The 23,343-nt window shown below is 33.9% G+C and overlaps 1 protein-coding gene across 34 annotated transcripts in view; it reads left to right on the top strand.

The window, feature by feature from the left end:
* The window catches only part of foxp1b (forkhead box P1b), a 291,166-nt gene that overhangs the window by 55,464 nt on the left and 212,359 nt on the right, over positions 1-23,343 (top strand). For 24 of the 34 annotated variants that reach the window (XR_012407405.1, XR_012407404.1, XM_073953191.1 and 21 more), the window contains 1 exon segment: positions 4,192-4,231. The exons of the other annotated variants lie outside the window; for them this stretch is intronic. The gene's annotated coding sequence lies outside the window, so the exon portion shown is untranslated. 34 annotated transcript variants of the gene reach the window in all.

Here is a 23,343-nt window from a genome sequence, read left to right as displayed (position 1 = left end):
ATTGAGAGAATGCATAAGCTGTGACATTGTATTGTACAAATTGTGTTCATATACAAGTCTACACTTTTTCCTGAAGCCTCTGGGCAATAAGTGAGCACCGCCTTGTGGTACCATAAAAATCAGCACTTTCCAGAACCTTTTGGTTAACTGTTACTTGGTGGTGGAATGATCTGCCCAATCCCAAGTGGATTGCTGAACTAGTGGCAGCATTTATACAATTTAGAGCAGGGGCATACAATCTGTATTGGTATTTATTGACCAAACACCATTGTCAATAACGATTTAAAAAAAAAAGTTTGGTATGAAGTCTATAGTTTTATTAAAATGTGCCTGCTGTGCATGTACCTTGAAAGCAGTGCCAACAAGCTTAGGGTGTTTGTCATTTCCAATAAAGTAAGCGATGTGCACATGGTGTGCAAGTGGCGCACACATGATGCGCGTGCATTTTCCAGCTAAACCTAGATAGAAAAACATCTGAACTTTTCCGTATGCTGCATGCGCACCACAATTAATGTAAACTAATCAATCTGCATCACACTTTGTAATAAAAAATATACACATTTCAGTAATAACGATAGACTAATTTCTGCATCCAAGCACTGCAGTGCTTTTTACTTTTTTCATAAACTTGGATCGGAGCTGTTTGTCATTCTCTGAGTAAACAGTAGATTGTCGCCTAGATACAGTAGGATGCCAGGGAGTGTGAGCGCAAAGCACATTGAAAATGGTGAAGGAATCCACACACTCTTGCTTTTCATATGTGTGTTATTGGTTGCGTCATTGTCACTTCAGGTCAGAAAAAACAACACATGCAAAAATAAGTGCCATGGCTAGCAGCAGTGGAGAGATTGTAAATAATAAAAAAAAGATGTAAGGATGTAGCCAGAGTGGCTTTTTGGTTTCTTTTGTTGTGCATCCCAGCCACTAGTACTACATCTAAAAGATTTTTTTAGCATAGGGCCAATGTAGTCATCCAACTTCACTATTTGTAATGTTGCAATATGTATTTGATTAATGATGATTAGTAGCTTTACTTGAAAGCTCAAGATTTGATTATGATAATTTCTTTGTGCAAGTACTTTGAGTATTGGCTCTATACAATGAGTCACTTGGTAGTTTCTTTATTTGTACAGTAAGTTGCTTTAGACAATATACATATATTGGTTGGTATAAATGAAAATATCATTTTTTGTTTAGTGGGAAACTGTGTAGATGGGGCATACTTTAAATATATTAACAAGACTTTATTGTACTTTTTACATTAAACATTTTGAATCTACCTGCATGTGAGTTATAGCTTAAGATTAATAATGGATTGTTCTGCAGGATAAAAGGTATGAATAATATCACCATGTTTAAGCTGTTTTTGAGCAAACACATACATATTGAGATAATGTATTAAATTCCAGCTTTTAGGTTTCTTTGTGCATTTTTTAATTACCCCATTGGTGATTTGTCATGTTTTCAAGCATATTGTTTTACTATACGTTCATATATTTTTTACTGAAAAGCAAGTAAAAAGTGTGCTCAAGCACAATGTTAGCAGAATTGTGTGAATATATCTTGACACTCAGCACAGGTAAACGCTGTCCATTCTTTTACCATGATCCATCAGATTTATGGTAATCTGCTTAATTTAACTACCTCTTCCAACATATTACAGTACTCGTTTAACCCTTTTTTCCGCTTCTTCAAGGACAAACGATGAACGTGATGGCAGATCTCTGTGCTACAGTCCCCGAGCTCTCCTGAAACAGCAGATCCTTTTTCAGCACCAGCTGTTCTTCCAGATAAACTCTGCTGCGTGCTCACAGATTCTCTTAATATGATTCCGTAGGGTCGGGCTCAGGAGAATAGACGCAAAACAAGCGTGCCAGGAGAAAGAGAGCGTTGAATTTTTCATCAGCAGGCCCTGGTAGTGCCGCAGCACTTTTTTAGCAGGCGGCCGGCTCATTCATGAGCAGATGTTCAGCGCAGGTCCAAGCTGCAGTTAGCATGAACTCTGCTGCCCTCTCAGCCGTTGGCTGCAAGGACGTTGGCAGCGACCCCGGCATCTGAGAATTCATTCCGGCAAAAAGCATTGAGCGCCGCTTCGCCCAGACCCCTTTTTTTAGCCATTCTGCCCAGCCCAGGAGCCGGCCAGGAATGGAGGAGGGCTTTTCTTTTGACAGGCCATCAGTCTTCGCTCTGACACTGATGAAAGACTCGCCCAGGTCAACTCAGGGGACAGGCCCCAAAAATTCCTGAAGACAATTTTGCTCAAGTTTATCATTAATTTCTTTATGACGCCCTCTGTATGAAAATAAGCCACCTGGCAGGAAAACTAAAACAAAAAACAAAAGCGGCCTTTTTTCCTCTGGTGAAGGTACCCTTGAAACAGGGAATTGTTATATCAGATTAGCGCAGGTGGTTTAGGGGAACGCGTTGGTCAGGCTGGTTGCTACGCTAAAGCCCAGCTGCTGCGCTGGTTAGCCAGGTGGTTTGGTTAGCACGATGACCTCAATACACCCCAAGAGACTCCAATAACAACCAATACAGATGAAGCATTATCGTGTTTCATTTACATAACACTGTACGTCTGTGTAGCCTATTCCCGTTAAACGCCAAACTGGCATATGTTCTACACTGAAAGTGTGAAATGTTTTTCTTCTCTTTCGCAGCACCGCGTGTAAAGCTGTAATTGAGGGATGATGAGGTTTTTAGTCTTCTTTTTTTTTTTTCTCCCTTCAAGCACTTGTTTCTTCAGCACGTCTCCTACTTCACACTATCTAATTGGCCGTTTTCAGGTTGGGTTTATGAGAGCAAAACTAATTAGTGTTTCTAAATTCAGAGAGCAAGAAAGAGGGAGGAAGAAAAAAAAAGGAAAACATGGTTGAATGGATTGTTCTGGTTTCCTCTCTGGTGTCAAGCTCATAACAATGAAATAAAGAGTCTAATCACTTTCAAACTGCTGTTTTTTTTTTTTTTTTTTTTTTAAACCACCACTGAATGTCACTTTCTCTCCTGGCATTTTGTTTGGCACGATCACAGGTCCGGGAATAAAATGAGCGCTTGCTCTTTTTACTAACTTTTTCCTTTGTGATTCGTGGGAAGGAGCAAAAAGAAAAAAAAAGGCAACATAAAAACAATGCGCATGTTTTTAGGTGGGGTCATTTCTTCTTTTGATTCGGAATGTCCTGGTGAAAGACAGGGGAGGGCGGAGAGTTTACAGTAGCGTTGACTTTTCGCCTGTTACCTTTATTCAGAGAGCTCCAGCTGCAGCGCGCCCTCAGGAAGGCCAAACACACACACACACACGATGTGAAAGAAAGCCCTGTTTGAGTTGGCACACGCAACTTTTGCTGCCTCTGCAAGAAAGACACCAGCGGCGGCTGCGCTGGCCGGGCGGCCTGTCGTTCTCCTAATCAGGATGTGCCTTTTCCACCTCTCTCAGGAAACACATTTGTGCCTCTCCCTCCCCTCAGCGGCAGGGAGAAAGTCGGCGAAGATGAGTGACAGAATCAGCGTCCGGAGGGGATTGGGCTAATCTGAGTTTAGTAGCGCTCCCTCAACACCTCACCCTCCCAGCCTCCACTGGGCCTTCATTTATATTGAATAAAAAAGTTTATAGGTCAGTTTAACAATGTGCCGTAAAACTCACACTATTTTTATTTTTCCACCTCGCCGCCAGAGGGATTCGCGTAGAGAGGGCCAGTAATTAAGAAGCTGTGAATCCAGGGTTAGGGAGGAAGAGTGTTTAAATGCAATTAGAGCATCCGCTTGAATCAATTTGAACCCAATTACAGTTTTCTTGAATGTGCTATTATTTGTTTAATCAAGGGAATTTTGCCCTTTTAAGATGCTAAAAATGTAACGCCAGATTATTTAAGCCCTGTGCGAAAATAAACTTGACGGAAGCAAGTAATGAACAATTGTTTCAAAGTGACCTCTCTCCCTAGTTACCTTGTTCTTCTTCGGCTGGAAAGAAAACTCCATTTGATTTGTCTGGAGATAAAGCTATCACAATATCGGCTGGATAATTAGCACGCAATCTACATCAGTGATTTTTGGGGAACTGGATATGGAGCAGCAGTCTCTGATGATTCAAAGTTTCAGCAGATTTCCTCATTTCTCTCACTGATGTGTGCTGTTTTTCTTCTTCTTCTCTCTCTTCTGTCTGGCCTCTCTTTCTACCTGCTGTCTGCTTTGCAGGCAGAAGAGTGCAGCGCTCCAGCCGTGTGGATGCTGAATGGTATGTCTTTTCACACTTTTAACTGTAAATGAGTGTGTGTGTTTGAAATGACATATTCTAAAATGACTCTTCCAAATGAATGTCATTGCAACAGATAACACACTATTATACCAAGTGGCATTTTCAAGCGAATGCTGTTTGCAAAACTACCCTTTTTAAATGTTAAATATTTTGAAAACTGTTTTTGCGTAACTGCTTTAAAGCCAAAAAGTCCCAAATTCAACATATTAGATATATTTAGCTTATATGCAAGTACATTAATAACAGTATAAAAGTATTTTATAAACATTTATTCCCCTCTTTCTAATATTAAAATGTATATTTAATTCATGTAATACTTTATTAAATGTTTTAGATGTAATTTCTATTTAAATAATTTTAGGTTTATTAGATATTTGTTTATTTGTTTGATTGTTTAAAAAAAATGCCATTTATTTATTTAGTTAATTAATTTGTTTGTTTGTGTAACTAGATTTAATATTTAATTTCTAATGTCTAATTTTTATACGGTTGATGTAATATTTATCTGTCTATTTATTTATTCAATTAGGATTTTTTGTGCTTATTTAAAATAAATGCTATTTATTCTTTTAGTTATGTTACATTCTTAAATGTAATATTTATTATACAGTGTATGCAATATTTATTTATTTATTTATTTATTTATTTATTTATTTATTTATTATTTATTAATTTAGTAATTGTGCTTCTTTAAAATAAATTATATTTATTTAGTTAGTTATTAATTTAGTTTGTTTGTTTGCGTAACTAGATTTACTATTTAATTTCTAATGTAATATATTATTCAGTGGATTTAATGTTTATTTATTTATTTATTTATTTGATATTTATTTATTAATTTAGTTATTGTGCATATTTAAAATAAATGCTATTTATTTATTTAGTTATTAATTTAGTTAATTAATTTGTCAGTTTGTGTTACTAGATTTACTATTTAATTTCTAAGGTAATATATTTATTATACAGTGAATGCAGTATTTATTTATTTAATTAATTATTTATTATTATTTTAGTAATTGTGCTTATTTAAAACAAAATTATATATATTTACTTAGTTATTAATTTAGCTTGTTTGTTTGTGTAAATAGATTCACCATTTATTTTCTAATGTAATATATTATTATACAGTGGATGCAATATTTATTTATTTAGTAATTGTTGTGCTTATTTAAAATAAATGCTATTTATTTGTTTTAGTTATTTAATTTGTTTGTGTAACTAGATTTACAATTTAATTTCTAATATAATATATTGTAGTGATACAATATTTTTTATTATTTATTTTTTTATTTAGTAATTGTTGTGCTAGTTTAAAATAAATTATATTTATTTATTTAGTTTGTTATTAATTTAGTTAATAACTAGATTTACTATTTAAAATCAAATTTAACATATTTATTATACATTTGATGTAATATTTATCTATTTATTCAATTATTAATTGTTGTGCTTATTTAAAATGAATGCCATTTATGTAGTGAAGTTAGTTAGTTTGTTTTTAGCTAGATTTAATATTTAATTTATAATGTAATACATTTATTATACAATTGATTTAATTTTTTTATTTATTTATTTACTTTTTCATTTATTTACATTTATTAATTTAGTAATTGTTGTGCTTATTTAAATAAATGCCATTTATTTATTTAGTTATTAATTTTGTTTGTTAGTTTGTTTGCTTGTGTAACTCATTTAGTAATTGTACTTATATAAAATAAATGACAACTAGGTAAGTATTTATGCACAAAACAAATCTGTTGATACTCGCAAACGTCAACATGCTAATGTCAGTTTTAAGACTGCAGAGAGTTTGAGAGTTGTGCAGTGACAGTCATTTTTGATCCATGTCTCTCACGGCCTTCACTTCCTGTGTGCTGTGTAAACACAACAAACTAACCATGACACTGCCCACATGTCACAATGCCCTACTTGTTTACAGTAAGCATTCATATATATTCATGACCTTCAGTCACAAAAACCCTTCCTTTGCACTGAATTGCATCCCATTTGCACCCTTATAAGCATATTGTCACTGCAACAAATGATAAGCAGATACAGATTTGGAAAAAAAAAACTGCTGAAAAAATAAATAAATAAATAAATTAATTAATTATAACTTAGACTTGTCATAGCATTTATATACAGCATCTCTGGAACAAATGCTTCTTTTATACTCAGTTGTCAGTCGCTTAGGATAAAAGCATCTCCTAAATGAGTAAATGTAAAATTATATTCAAAGCAAATCTAAATATTCCGCTTCTATCATATTTTAATCTGTTTCTATACATGCATTGTGAGTTTAATGGAGCTCCTGTAAAAACAAATGTACTCCTTCGAGCCCATACAGGCGACGTTTTAGAGAAGCGCTTTTAACAGTTACGCCTGCTTGCAAAACTGTGTACGTTACAGATTGATAGTAAATGGAAAACATGAATGTAAATTGTGTCATTTGATAATGTAAATGGAGAGCAGAGCTATTTTCCCCCACCCCCGTAAAGAAATCAGCCCTATTTACATAGTCAGTTGTGCTTATGAGACTTATGGAAATCAATCTCTTGTCATTTTCCAACTACACAATTTCACGTTAGTTCAGAGATCACCGATTTGAAAGTCAATACGGTGACATTGGCTCCGCTCCGTGTTGCTGACATGAATTAATCATAACAAACAAAACAACACGCTCCTCCAACCAACTTTCAGATGAGTTGTAATGCATTAATCCTTCCCATTGCATGCGAATGAACACGAGATGCACGGCAATTTCCTGTTGAATATTGATCTGTCTGGGTGTTTTAAGGAAATTTAGCTCTTGTGAAAGTCCAAAGTTTTGGCCATCTGAGTTAAAAAGCACTCCAAAATACGTTCGAGTGCAGGTTATTATTTAGTTATTCAGATTTATTTCCAGAACCGAGTGCGAAAGCAGGTGCATCGGAGCTTGTCCATTAAAGTGTACTTTGCAAGGTCCGGCTTTAAAGTGGCCGGCAAGGCAACTGCGACAAGAGTTATTGAAGAGGGTCTTCGCTTAAACGTCTTGCACATGGTTTACCACTTTCTTTAAAAGCACTTTTAGGACTCATAATTGCTACTTACATGTTGCAGATGGGTTATGACTAATGAGAGGACTACATTTATGAGCACATGAAAGCTCTCCTCGCTGTTGAATATAACCTTTCTAATATTGACTAATTATTTGGGTTAGGAAAGATCTTAAGGCAGACCGCAGTACTTTAATACATTCCATTAGTTACATTAGTCGACACCTTTCAGAGCCTTTCTACCTCATTTTTTATGTCTTTTTTTTAATGACGTATTTGATGGCAGCTTGTACAGAATATGATATGTAATAATTTTACTGTGCTGGGATAAATGTTTAAAAATACATTTTTAATGTTTTCTGTGTTGCTTTTTAAAATTGTATTTATTTATTATTTATTTATATATTATATTATTATTTATTTATTTATTCATGCATAACAGTAGAAAGCATATTATTAAATATCAAAATATAAATATCTAAAACTGAAGTTAATAATATAACATATAAAATGTAAAATATAAGAAAACATAAAACAAAATCAATCAGTGGTATGGAATGACAATGATAGTAATTTAATAATAGCAATAATGGCAGCAACTACAATAATAATAAAACGGTAATGACATTAATAATGAGAGTAAAAAAGACAACAACAATAATAATAATAATAATAATAATAATAATAATAACAATGCCCCATTCACACTAGCATGACCTTGTAGCTTTGGGTGGCGACCTGCTGCAAATGCAGGTCTGTGTAGGTCTACAGCACAGAGAATACAAACCGCCTCTGAGCGAGCTGAGAGAGGATCACGTGAGCTCTACTGGTTCTCCTATTTGCTGTCGCTCAAGAAAGTTGATCTTTATTTTCATAAAGTTGAAAAATACTTGGTCGCCACTGGTTGTTGTCGCTCGCGTAGACCGAGGTTACTGGAAGTCACTCAGTCTACGTTAAAATGAACGATCGTTTTGCCGATTTGAGTCGCTCGTATCGTGAATGAGCTTAACGCCACAAACTACTACTGCTACTGTTACAGCAACTGCTGCTACAACAACAGCTATACCTACTGTTACTACAGCGACTGCTATTACAGCAATTATTACTGCTACTATTATTATTATTACAATGACCATTACTGCAACTACTACTACTACTACAGCAACAACTATTCAATACAATTTTATTTGTATAGCGCTTTTACAATGTAGATTGTGTCAAAGCAGCCTCTCATAGAAGATCATAGTAAACTGAAACAGGGTAGTTCAGTTTTCAGTGTTTAAGCTCAGTTCAGTTTAGCTCCCTTAATTGTGGTTTAATAATCACTACTGAGAGTCCAAACACTGAAGAGTAATCGCAGCTCTACAGATCCCGAACCATGCAAGCCAGTGGTGACAGCGGCAAGGAAAAAAAAACTTCACTAATTGGCAAAAGTGAAGAATTAAAAAAGTCATGAGAGAAACCAGGCTCAGTTGTGGACGACCATTTCTCCTATGACCAAACGTCTTGTGCAGAGATGCAGTCTAGGCGCCGGAGGCTGGAGAATGCTGACCCTCATCGAAGACTCGTCTGTTCCTGGAGCATCACAGGAATCGGAATCATGCTCTCCACTACTACTACAGCAGTTTTTACAACTACCACTACTATTACAATGACCATTACTACAACAACAACAACAACTACTACTACTACTTCTACTGTTACTACAACTACTACTACTACAAATACTACTATTGCAACAACCATTACAACAGCAACAATTACTACTACTATTACTGTGACTACAGCGACTACTACCATAGCAATTATTACTACTACCAGTAGTAATTTTTATTTTTCTGATTGCTGACAAAGGAACAGCAAAACATTAAATGAAGATCTGATTTTGCCATTTTGTGTTGCTTTGACTTTTTTTTTATTTATTCAATTTGAGGTCATTTACTATATAATCATAAAAAAACTTGGTAGGCTTTTAAAAATAGATACAACTTAAACCTTAAACAACAACAACAAAAAAAGTATTCCTTTGTTATGTTCCGCCCCCAGCTTCCTGTGTAAATAGGAAATACCTCAGCACAGGAAAGAAAAACAAGACTTTTCGTTAAAGAATCATGCAAACAACTTTGCCATAATAGAAAGCGAGCAGAAAATTGGACCTGCACTTTGTGGTTTGTGCTGCGAATGTGACTTTGGTTTCACATATACAGAGTATTATTGTTTTCAGTTTTTCGATCCTCTGTTTTGTCATCACTAAGACATTATAATACTCTACACAATGGAGTGAAAAAATTCAAATACTAGTTACTAAAGCAATGTTTTCAAGTGAGAAAACAAAGGCTTTTGATAAGCTGTTAAAACTGTCATTTGAATCCGAGGTGGAAGTTTTTCCCTCACACAAAAGATTTTCTAACTTGTTGTTTTTATTTTTAATTTATACATGCTGTCAAACATCACAATGGTCTGATGCATCATAACAGTGGTGATATGTCTTCAATCCAATGTACACTTGATCAATTTTAAAATAATATTTTATTCCTAACTGTTGGGTTGTTTTATATTTTTACTGTATGTAAAAGTGCAAGTGAGCTGTTTAAATCATTAGCAAAGTCTTTCTGTTTACACACTCAAACAGAAATCTCTATTTGCTATTTTTAAAACTTTTAATTTAAAACCTTTACATTTAATTAACAGTATTATCTAATTTATCTAATTTTCAATTATCATTCTATCTTGTTCTTTAGTAGTTTTTAGACTAAACTATAGAACAATCCAGTCTGTTTACACACTGGAGAAAAACTTGACATTACGATAAAAAAGCTAATTTCGAGACAAGCTTGTGCTTATGATTGATCACAGCTGGTTCCGCCTTAGCTAACACTCAATGCACCAGTCAGATAAAACCTTATCCACTATAAATAACCTATGAGTTTCTCACCTCAGTTATCTTCATCTTGAAGATCTTGGTGTTTCCTCTCACCCACCAAAGACATGCGACAAACGTGAATTAAACAATCCAAATAGGCACCATAGATTAACTCTTAGTCAGCTATATGTCTCTTATAACAGTTCCTACTCATCTATAGCCATACCAAACAGGGGAGTTCTCGAGACCTACATGAGCTCAAACTCCCCTCTCCCCCTTCTATCTGGAGGGAGCCCTGGGCTTGAGAATCTTCTGAGCTCAGGGCTCTCTCATGGGATAGCATGCCGAACACTCTTTATCAATCATCAGCTGAATTCAAGTGTGAACTCTTGAATTTCTTTTTCTATGATTATATATTGCAATTTAAATATAATTTCATCAGATGACTTGAGTAGCTCTATTTGGAAATCGTTTATAATTTTAGCATTTATGCCAATAAAAATAAAATACAGATGAAAACAATAGAACAAAGATAGTTAAACAGCGCTTCATAGTTTTCAGAGGACTCTGACAGCAGTGAGATTCAGAAACGCAATAATCAAATGTAGATTATCATTGTATAGTCTTAATTATATTAATAATTATCTTGAATAAGCAACATATTTAATGAATAGTCTTCCTTAAAATGAAAATTCAGAATTTATTGTGCCCAAATGGTTTGAATTTGCTTGAAATAATACAGTCACAGGGCTTAAATATACATTCAAATGTGTTTTACACTATATTAGAACCTATTAGATTCAGTCAATATTTATTAATCTCAACATATCATTGCAGATTCTGTGATGTCATTATTGCAGATACACACATTGTGATATCGATGCTGAAACAATATATTGTGCAGCCCACACACATGCACACAAACACACCTATTTTTATGGGGACTTCCCATAGATGTAATTATATTTATACTGTGCAAACTGTATATTCTCTTCACAACACTCACATTCAACTCTCACAGGAAACAATCTGCATTTTACATGTTCAAAATACTTCTTTCTGTTTGTGTTTTATGAGCCATTTTCCTTTATGGAGCCAAAATAAATGTTCCCACAAAATCAAAATGTTCTGGTATTTCTATATTTGTGGAGACTAAACATAAGGAATACAAGGCACACACATCCACAGACACGTACACTTACATATACACACACAGGCAATATCATAGTGTCCAGCATGGTGACATAAGGGTCAATCCCATCTGTCATCCTCCTCTCCCTCTGTTGGCTGGTGTGATACGTCCAGAGCGCTTCAGCCCAGGCTGTTTGTGGCCTGTCTGTGTTTGTAAATACACAGACGGGAGGACGCGGGTGCCGCTTGAGGTCATGGCCGCCTCGCGGAGCCTCCAAACCCAATGTGACAAGCAACAGATGAGTCACAGCACCCCGAATATAAAGAAGCCGACAGTTCCTCTCTCTTTCCCCTCGGGTCACTTGAAGATTAGTGACACCTTCGCTGGCATCCTATAGGCCTCTGCCAAGGCTGCCATCTCATCCTCTTCTTGCCTTTTTCTGTTTATCTTTCTGTTTCTTGCCCAGTCATATTCGCAGTTTCACTCTCTTTTAAAATGCTGGCTGCTGCTTTCTGTGTCGACTGAACACGAGGCAGACTTCTTTGGATCATTTTGTATAAATGGGTGTTTCCTTTTGCAAGTCTGCATGAAATCAAAATTTTAAATAATTATTTTGCTTACACACATTGTTCTTGTCAGAGTTAATTCATAAAGTAATCTACTGAAACAAGTGCTTGTTTTGATCATATTTTAATACAATTTACCCATTTGCTGCCTTTAACTGTTAGTTTGGTTAAAGTGAAAGATAAGTGGAGTGCAAAAATAAAATCCTGCCCCCTACTAAATATTTGACTTCAGTTGGAATTAATCAAATTGAAATAAGTCAGCAGCAACTTCCAGTTCACATGGACTTATTTATTTATTTATTTATTTAATTTTCTTGTTTTTGAGTGTTTCTTTTGCTCCCCAAACATATTTATCCGAGGTTATCATACCTTCAGAATCTTTTACCATCCCCTGTCTACAAAGCAGTGCTGATAGTTGTTCAATCTAATGTAACCTTGATATATTAAAAAAATAATATTTTATTCCTAACTGTTGGATTGTTTTATATTTTTACTGAATGTAAATGTGCAAGTGAGCTGATTAAAACATTAACAAAGTCTTTCTGTTTACACACTCAAACAGAAATCGCTTTCTATTCACTATTTTTAAAACTTTTAATTTAAAATTTTGCATTTAATTAACAGTATTAACTAATTTATTTTGTTTTCAATGACCATTTTATCTTGTTCTTTAGTAGTTTTTAGATTAAACTTTAGAACACTCCAGTCTGTTTACACACTGGGGTTGCATGATATTGGAAAAAAACTGACAATATGATAAATAAACAAATATCGAGAGGAGCATGTTTATGATTGATCACAGCTAGTCCCGCATTAGCTAACACATGATGCACCAATCAGATTAATCCCCCTACTTAATATTCCAATTTAGTTGGAATTAATCAAATACAATAAAAGTCAGCAGTAACTTCCGGTTTATGTGGACTTTAATTTTTATTATTTTTATTTTTTTAAGTTTTTAATTAATTTATTTATTTTTTTGTTTTTGAATGTTTCTTTTGCTCCCCAAACATATTTATCCAATGTTATATACCTTCAAAATCCTATACCGGCCCATGCCTATATAGCAGTGCTTATAGGTATTCCAATTAGGGTTGTAACAATATACCGGTATGACGGTCTACCACGATTTAAACGTGCACGATTATTATACCATGAACAATTGCATATCAACGGTTTTAACCCTTAAAGACCGAGACAGCCCCCCGCGGCTAAAAATAAGTATTGCTCTTAAATGTTTAATAACTTTTGATCCGCTTTCCGATCCCATTCATACAATTCAAAGATTGGCATAAAGAAGAGAATCTCAGCTTTCCAGTGCTGTATCACATAACATTCGCGGACTTTCAGTGGCTCCGGAATCAGTGCGGTTACGTTATCAAAATTTGACAACGCTGATTTGACAAAGAAACGCTCGTAACTGTGTCTCCGGACAAACCAGACATGATACATTGATGCATTGTCCCTCCTCCATGCCCAGATTGGTTCAAACTCGCTATATCACAACCAATAAGCATAGGTTTCGCTTTTGTTTTTGGACCAACACTGAGCTTTTTGAACAACACGGAATGAGAGATAGGCATACATTTATGCGCGGCTAAATAAAACGCAAAAAAAAAAAAGTTTTGCATGAAATACTTCTCATACTAAGTACTTTTGCATGCACAGCAGCACAGAAACATGACAAAACAGTGACACAGCAAAGACGAACTGCTGCTCTTGCTGTTTTCAAAAGACGCAAATGAAGGTGCAGCTGTTTGTCTGCATTGCAGACAACCATATCCAAATCCATATCCACAGACAACCATATCCATGCTGCAACATAAAACCTAAGGATGTTCCATATTGAATCTAGTTTCGTTATGTAACTATTTATAGTATAGTAAATATTTATATCTATTTTTTTACTGAGGATTTGCACCATGTTTATTTGGACTTTGACACAATATTTATTATTTTCTTATTTTTTATTTGTTCATTGTAAGTGGTGTTGTTTATAGTAACTCAAAATATATTATTTGGAAAAAGTCAAATTTGCTTCACTGTTCTATTATTTTGTAACACTTTTTCTGTTTAGTTCATTCCCAGACCTTTTGGGCAAATACATTGTCAGTAAATAAATGCATTTTTTTTTCCCCCATAGAAAAACCTTTGTTCAGTCAGAAAACGTGTTCTTATTCTTTTCAGGGTCTTTGCTATGAGAATTACTATTTAATACCGTATACCGCAAAACCGTCAAACCGTGGTATTGTTTTTTACAATTATCATACCGTAAAAAAATCATACTGTTACAACCCTAATTCCAATGTAATCTTGATATATTTAAAATAATATTTTATTCCAAACTGTTGGATGATTGTTTTGGACTTTTTCATACAATGAAAATATAAGTGAGCTAAATAAATTATTAGCGAAGTCTTTTCTTTTACACACTCAAACAGAAATCACTTTCTATTCACTATTTTCAAAACTCCCCAAACATATTTATTTTTATGAAGTACAGTAAAACTAGTAATATTATAAAACTGTATAATTTACATTTCAGTGTTCAATGATTTGTCTTTCAAAAACACAGCAATAGGCCGGTAGATTTGCTCAAATTATACTTTTGTTTCTTGGAAAATGTGAATAATTTTCTAAGAAATTGTGCATGATAGGAAATAAATTTCCTCCTATGATAGAAAAAGCATTTATTAATAAATTTAACTAGCCAAATTGTTTAATCAAATAAGTAATCTTACACAATTATTTTTTGCAGCCTCTTCAAACTATTTTTTTTTTTTAAATCAGCTCAATCAACAAATCTTGGGTTTGTTTTATAACAGCTTAATTGTTTTATGTTTAATCCATCTAAATACGTAAAAACAAAATAAGCTTAATTTGTGTTGGGACATCATGAAGGAATTGTGTGGAACCCAGCATTTTTTACAGTGTAAATAAATATAGTTTTATCTATCATAAATTCATACATAAATATATTTTGTGTGTGTGTGTGTGTGTGTGTGTGTGTGTGTGTTTTGTCTGTTTGTGTTTTCTAAGGTTTGTTTTGTATAATAAACTTGGTGTGTGTGTATATATATGTCTCTAACTAAGGCACCATATTCTTTCACTGCTTGTTCCTAAAAATATATGTTCGTCATGTTGATACACTTATTTTTGACATTTCCGTATGATATTCAGTGATTTTTTTTTTCTTTAGAGACAGTAAGACAGGAGCGAGTCAGTATCTCCCTCTCAAAGTCAAAAGATCAAAGCATCTCTCATCTTGTCCTTCTCAAAATCTGAATTTTTTTTTCTTCCTCCAGCCACACAAAGTAACAAACGCTAGCCGCCAAGCTCAGACCCAGGATTTTGATCCGTCCAGCGTAATCTGGCCATCTGTTTAAGCAAATAGCATGACCTTGCATTACCAAGAAGAACAACGGTCATACATGGCTGTAGTTGACCTTAGGAGGGCATTTTAAATGCTAAGCTAGATACAATTTTAGACAACTCAAATAAGCCCACCCAAAAAAAATAGAAAATTCTGTGATTATCTACTTACCCTCCACTTCTTTCCAACCTTCATGAGCTTTACTCAAAACAAGATATTCTGAAGAATGTTGGAAACCGGTAGCCATTGGCATCCATAGTATTTTTTTCTACAATAGATGTCAACATTCTTCTAAATATCTACTTTTGTGTTCAACTGAGGAAAACAAGCTCATAAAGGTTTGGACCAACTTGAGGATGAGTAAATGTCGCTTTCTGGTTGAACTGTCAATTTAAGATAAGTTAGGTACACTATTAGATGTTAGGCTTTTTTGGCGCTCAATGCTTTTTTTTTAGTCTCATACAGTTTTAAGTGTTTTTTTTTTTTGCTGCACTTTATCAATTGTGTCCTCAGATTCTAATTGTAATACATATTTTTAAAGGATTTCTCCTGCACCGAGCCTTAAATCTCCATTTCAGCAGCATTACTGTACATACAATACACTTTACAGATTCATTCATATCTATATTCTGAAAACGTTTACAGAGGGAAATGTTCTAAAGTATTTTGCTTCATTATAGACATTATTATTAAAGTGGTCCCTTGTTAATTGCGGGAGTTGTGTTCTAAAAATACCCTGCAATAGTAGTAAGTAGTCAGCTTAATTCTTTACAATTATTATGTTTTAAGGCTCAGACAAGCATTTACATTTTTTTCCTGCAGTCACTGATCCACAAAGCTAAAGCAGACTTTATTCTTGCGATAATCTTGTTGCGGAAAGTCACAAGCCTTTTGCATCTTTCTTGAAACATATTGGTGCTATCATCTTCGTTATTTCCCTTCTTCAGAATATAATGAACTGAACATTTATTGATTCTGTAATAGCACCCTGCAGCTGCGTAACTTCTACTTGTATCTTGTCCTGAAGTCCAACTTTTTGTGCAATGGTTAGCATCTTCCTTTGCCTATTGGGTGGTACCACAAGTGCCTTTAATGGTGCAGAATGTTTCGTCGACGTTTTGGGGTATGTTTGGGGAGAAAACTTGCAAACATACAGTACAGCACTTGCTACCGATTGAAGATTTATGCAAATTTGGCAAGCTGAACACATTCTGTACTGTACAGAAGACACGGCACAGAGGAGATTGATTGACAATGGTCAACAGCCAATCACGACGCGGAACATAATGTGCTGTAATAAAAAAAAGCTAAATTCCACTGTGAACTGCGTTTATAGCTATAGAACAGACACACAAAAAACTCTTCAGAATATTTTCTGATTTAAGCAGTGATAAAATGACTGATCCATAATCTGGAGACAAGAATTCTAATATTTACAAAAATGAACCACAAATTTTGACCTTCATTCATTCAGTGGTCAAACTTTTGTGAAAATGTATGCCAATTAGGGCATATTTAATTAAATCATTCTTCATTTACATATCTTAACATTTTAGAAAACTTATAATACAAAAAAGTCTACAATTCCTACTGTAATCAATCATCTGGAGACGTATGGGAATAACTAATAGTTATTTATTTTTCTTTTTTACCCTTATTGACCTGCATTGTCTTGCCTTTGACAGCTAGTGTGATCCTGCGGCGTTGACCCAAATGTGAGACTTTTTTTTTTTCCCAGATGATCTTGTAAGCAACCTGTGCTGAGTTCATGTTTGTCTCTAGGCTACTTTTGACAATAATTGCCCAGAACTGTTATGCTATATGTAAATTCAATATTATCAACACATCCAATTTGGTTAAATGGCAGAATGTGGGCGGCTTTTCTGATTATTGAACCCGCAACACTTACTTCAGACTTTGGCCATTTGTTGTGTTAGTTTGGTGACCTGGTGTTTCTAAAAAAAATGTTGCCATTGTGGTAGGAATGTGTGTTTTTGGTGTGTATCTGATTGAACTTTGTCTTCCCTGGAAAAAAAATGACATACCGCTATCATGTATTGTGTGTGTGTGCCTGTTTCATACTCGTATGGAAATTGCTGCCATATATCTAGATCTAAAGTGAAGCATTTAAATATTCAAATACAGATCCAAAACAATTTGCAGGCATTACTTTGCATAGAGTGTTATTTGTTGGTGTGGAGTGTGTTGAAACAAAGAGCAAATGCTGATGGGAAACAGAAATAGATGCAGCTTTTTCCCATTGTAACGGGAGGTAAAAGTGTTGAAGTATTGGGTCTGCATATACTGTAAACGCTGGTAAGTTTTGTTTTTATTATTAGTATTGGAAAACAGATAACATATTGGCTGGTGCTTGATTGTGGTTGTAAGAGAGTTTTGTTTTACATATAGTTGTTTTGTTTAAGTTTTGAGTTTCTTGATAATTAGGGGTTTGTTTCAGTACCAGATAGAGTTCAAAAATTTGAATTCTGTCATAGTTTACTCATCTTCATAACTTTCCAAATTGGATTTGCTGTCATCAGATGTATTTCAAAAACTGTTTTCCATGCTCTTTGCCATCCACCTACTATGAGTGTAAAAGTCCAAATCTATGCACTAACACTGTGTTAAATGTTATTTACAGACATTTTGACAACATTCTTAGTTTTCCTTTGTGAATTTACAAGTTGCAATAGCAAGTTTACAAACTTTTTGTTCAGATCTTTTAAATGAATCTATTAATTATTTGAACATTGAACTTAAGCTGCTGATTAATTGGCAAACAAATAATTTTAGTTAACGATTTGTTTGCCGTTTTTATCTTTTTTTTTTTTACATTTTAACTTTTTTATATTCTGGACACATTTTATTAAATTTTTACATTTTTAAATGTAATAATTTTATTTTTATTTTTTATTATTTCATATTTTATAATTGTTAATTTTGTATTACTTTTATTATTTTATTTTATTTTATTCAAATGATTTATGACCATTATTTTTTTAATTATTTTCATATTTAAATTTTTTTTTTAGGATTTATGACCATTTAAATTTTTTTTTTGGCTTATTTAATTAAATTTTTTAGTTTTATATAATTAATATTTTTTTAATTTAAATTAACATTTCTAGGCCAAAATTCAGGCAAAATTCAGGCAAAATTTTTGTTTGTTTTGTTCAGTACACAAGATTTTCAGCTGAAACTGTGATCAATGGTGAATCATAACATGAAAATCTATGGCTATACTGCCACTATCATTGCCCCCAAAAAAGACTTAATTAATGCCTGTTTCACTTTTTTTACTTCAACTGTTTTAAAAAAGCGATGCAAATAGACTTTATTGGTAACCAAATAGAATACCAAACAAAGAACACTCAACCCATCCCGACAGAGCCATAAAAATATATACTCATGCAAAAATAAATAAATAATTATAGTAATATAATAATAATAATAATAATAACAATACATACAACATAAATACAAAATAAGAATAAAATCAAAATAAAATTGGCAGTTTTGTAAAATAAATTAAGACTATGACAGTTCAACACATATACATCCCAACGAATGTGAAAGAAATCAAAATAAGTCATAACAAACACAATGCATGTATTCACACTGTCAAATATTGTTAAATTTGCATGTTTCTCTTAACTATACATTGAGATGTTGTGAATCAAAATGATTACTCTGTGCACTACTTTAAACATTCTTTAATACATTTTTAGCTTTAATCCAGAACCACCGCAAAGTCAGATTCCTGAGCACAAAAAGTATGGAGCTCAAACTGCATGTCACAAATTAACCACAAATATATCTATGTTAACTCTTTATGAGTGATCTCTTCAGGCCTGCACACAATTCATAGCGTGTTGGACAACTTTTCTGAGGCTTATTTCTTGTTTACATTAATTTTTTCAAAGCCAACGTAAAAAGTCCTTGTTAAATGTCTGGCAAGTCTAACCAGCACAGACTTCCGAATTTCTCTCTTTTTTTATATGAGAAACATCATACAGCTTTGGAGCACCGCGAGTGAGTAAACGATGACAGAATTATCATTTTTGAGTGAGCAGACCTGTTCTGAGAGTGTTCACGTTGCGTCCACGTCGCAACTGAGCTGAAAATGGCCCTCCAAACATCATCATTTCTCTCCACATTTCAACACAAAAGACTCTATTGTGGTCATGCTGTGCAGATGTTTATTTAAAGTCTCCTCTCTCACACAGTAACGTACTTTTCACCCAAAGAAAACACAGCACCCCCCTCCATGCCGTGTGTCCGTGAGTGGGAGGAAAAAGGAGAGAAAGAGTGGAATAAATTAAGAAACATCAAGTGGTGATTTAGTGGGAGAGATAGAGACAAGACAGAATGTGGCGGGGATGGGACGGATAGACAGGCGGGAGAAATAAAAGGGGGTTCAGACTAGGGGAAAAAAACAGACCAGCTGAATGTTTGACGGGGTTAAACACAGTGAAATATTAGCAGAGAAATCTAAGACATCTGTAGAGAGTATCAGGGAGAACATTAATTAGGACGAATCAGCGTTTTTAAATTCTTTTTTTAGTGTCCTCTACAATAACGTGGACATGAATAATTGAGGAGAAGAGGAGCAGTTTTGGCTTAAATGTATAGCCAATGAAATCGTGCAGTCACTTGATTTAATCATTTATATTGTCTGCTTTACTTCAGTTTAATATTTGTAAACATGTTTTTTTGTTGTGCTGCAGATCGAGTTATTAATATTAGTTATTAATAAATAATTAATGTTAATTATTTTTACAAAAACAGCTCTAGTGGAGAAACTTAAGCAATAAACTGTATTTACAGTAGCATAAAAAATAAATCAGGAATAAAACAATATCGCAACATTTATACTAATAGTGTGCAGTTTATATCCAGCAGTTATGAGTTTATATTTTACAGTTGACCTTCTTTTGGTTCCTTTAGAAAAAACCTTTACAGCTGATATGAACTCACAGCTATGAGAAAAAAATGGTTTATTATTTGTATTATGTGTTATATTGTGTTTATTATTTATATTATAAATTGCACAGCGGTTGCAAAAATTGCATGGTTTAAACTAAAAGTCATGATTTGATCTAAGAAATGTGTCAGATTTGCGCGATATGAACTACTATTTGAGCGATATAAATGTACAGTTCTGTGAAACATCTCAATTGGGATAAATTTTAAATTCTGAGAAAAAACGATTGAATAGTGAGATATAAACTACCAATTCTGAGTTAATTGAAATATTTAAATGACAAATACTCCAAAAAGATATGAATTGCAAGATATAAACAAACAATTTAGGGAAAAAGCTTCTGACTTGTGAGATATAAACTCTAAATTTTAAGGAAAATCACTCAATTGCAAGATATAAACTACCAATTCTGAGAAAAAGGGTATACATTTTGAGATGTAACCTACCAGTCCTGAGAAAAAAGGCTGAAGTTTGAGATATAAACTACTAATTCTGAGAAAAAATGACTAAATTGTGAAATAAATACTCAAAATTCTAAAAGAAAAAAAAATTGTTAATCCAAACTAATAATTATGAAAAAAATGACTGAATGGCAATATACAGACTCACAATTGAGGAAAAAAACAACTGAATGGCGATATATAACCTCTTTCTGTGAAAAACGACTGAATTTCAAGATATTGCAATTCTGAAAAATGACTAAATTGTGAGATTAACAATATGAAATGCAAAAAATAAAGTATAATTTGTAAGATACATAAACTCACAACTGCAAGAGAATAAATTCACAGCTCTGAGATAAAGAAATTGTGAGATGAAAAACGGCAATATTTGAGCTTTTGATGATTTTGGAGATTGGAAACTCAAAATCTGAGAAGAAATGTCAGACATTGCAATACTACTAGTCCTAATAATAGTACTGTGGAATTTTTTCTCCCCCATATACTGAAATTACACATTTTAAAAGTGCATTTTCTGAGGAAATTTTGAACTATCCAGTTAAAGGTGCTGTAATTTACGTCTTTGACTCTTCTAAGAATAAAAAGCCATAATATGTTTGCAGATATTTAAGAAACATGCTAAGTGAACATTCTTGTTTATCTAAAAAACAATGCTGAAGTCAAATATTTTGCTTTGAAAATGTCTGTTACATGCCAGAACAGCTGTCTTTATTTTGGTTCTTTTAACCACAGTTTAGCCAATCATATTTCAGCACCCCGGGTTTCCTTGTTGGAAAACCGCGTATTTTCTAAATTCAGTCAGGAAGGCTCTCAAAGCATGTGCTTGTGACTGAAATGCAACCTCCAGTGGACAGTAACAGACAGAGTTTCTTATGAGGTTATTAATTAGTAAATAATATATAAATTACGAGCATAAACGTTAGGTGAGCAGGTTACATTGTAACCCCGTGTTTTAACAACACGATACATGACTAGATTTGCCGCGATAAGCATTTTGGCTGTTTGCAACAGATGAACCACAACAAAAATGTATATTCAGCCATTCAGAAGCACAGAATATGCACTCACTCATAAAATGGTAAGGTTTAGAATCTAATCAATACATATTAAACCTCTTTAACATTATTACATGTAGATGCTGAATCTCTGATGTGTTTTGGTTTTGAGTCACAGTTCTAAAGTATAAATATTTTACAAGATTTATTTTATTGTCAAGATCTGAGGTGAACTATCTGCTGGTGCTTTCAGTTGTGATGTCAATAAATGTCATGTAAAATGGCATTCAAACTCACATTATCAGCATTTAACACTAAATAAAGCACATGAGGTGTACTTGAGGTTATCATTATCAGTTTTCTGTTGTTCAGCTGGAAAATATTTCGTCTAGCGTGTGCTGTTGCTTTAATATGAAGTTTCATAAACTAATTTGAAGAGGAATTCGAGTAATCCAATTAGATTGATCGAAGCTTACAATAAATGGATCGATTTTTCCCTACTGCGCTATTTTCGTTTTGGAAGAATCCTCCCTTCCACCCCGTCATCTCCTTTTCCTCCTTTTTCTAAGGGGAGCTCTCGAGACCTACCTGAACATGGATGGCCTTATTTGCTTATTGACCGGGCAAATTATCAGGATTATCAAGCTCAGGGCTCTCTCCTGGGACAGCATACCAAACCTGCTATTAACACCAAGCATATCTTAACGGGAACACTTGAAATAGAAAATGATTTAAATCAACCTGAGCTTGCGTTTGTTTTGATCCAAGAATGCAATACCTAGTTCAACCACTGGGTGTCAAACTTACAAACTGCACCTTTAACAAAGTACGGTAAAGTGGCTTAGGTTGATGCTAAGTAGTTGCTAACATTTTTTTTTTTTACTAGTTTTGCTGTCTAGGAGGTAAAAATTGTAAGCTTGATCATTTTGAAATGCAGATTTTTGTCCATAGCACAGTGGTTATTGCGAATAATGGACTGAAGTTTAGTATGTAAATTTAGGAGTTCACAACTTGGACTTACCTGCAGGATGAGCAATAATCATAGACTGTGGAGGGAGATTAATTTACCCTGAGGGGTGTACAGTAGGTCCTTTTTACTTGAGTGGTGTGAACCAGAAAGAGAGTATCCATTGAGGAGGAGATTGACATTCAAATTAGGTTTTAATTTATTCATGTAATCCGTTATAATCCCCCATAGAGGCGCAGCAGTGAATGTCACAGCGAGTCAACCGGTATCATTTGTGCTGGTCATGTGATTTTACTGCAAATGAACCAGTTTTACAACACATAGTTATTTAGGATTTAAGCATATTGTTTTTGTTTCGTTAACTTCATAAATCATTAGTGAGGGAAGGTGTTGATTTACGGAAAGCTGATTTAAAAAATCTACCATCAACTTCGCAGCTCTTTTCCTTTTGTTGAATAATTGATTTTTACTCGCTTTTTCAGTCAAATTAATATCTGATCAAATTAATATTAACACTGCCTGAAATATTTATGATGAGTGATAAAACCATGCATTATCTGCAGGATGATAAATGCCAAGAAAATTCCAAATTAAGACAGAACCATTAGTCTGTTTTCATCTCCAGTTTAAGAAATAAATGAGAGACTTATTTTTCCTCACTACATGCAAATGAGACAAATTGGGTGGTATGTTAGTCAGTAGAAAACCAGAATGA

Source organism: Danio rerio, chromosome 6, assembly GCF_049306965.1.
Source record: "Danio rerio strain Tuebingen ecotype United States chromosome 6, GRCz12tu, whole genome shotgun sequence".
NCBI lineage: Eukaryota > Metazoa > Chordata > Actinopteri > Cypriniformes > Danionidae > Danio > Danio rerio.
The sequence above is the reverse complement of the archived record's forward strand: the minus strand, read 5'-3'. Positions and strand labels throughout refer to the sequence as shown.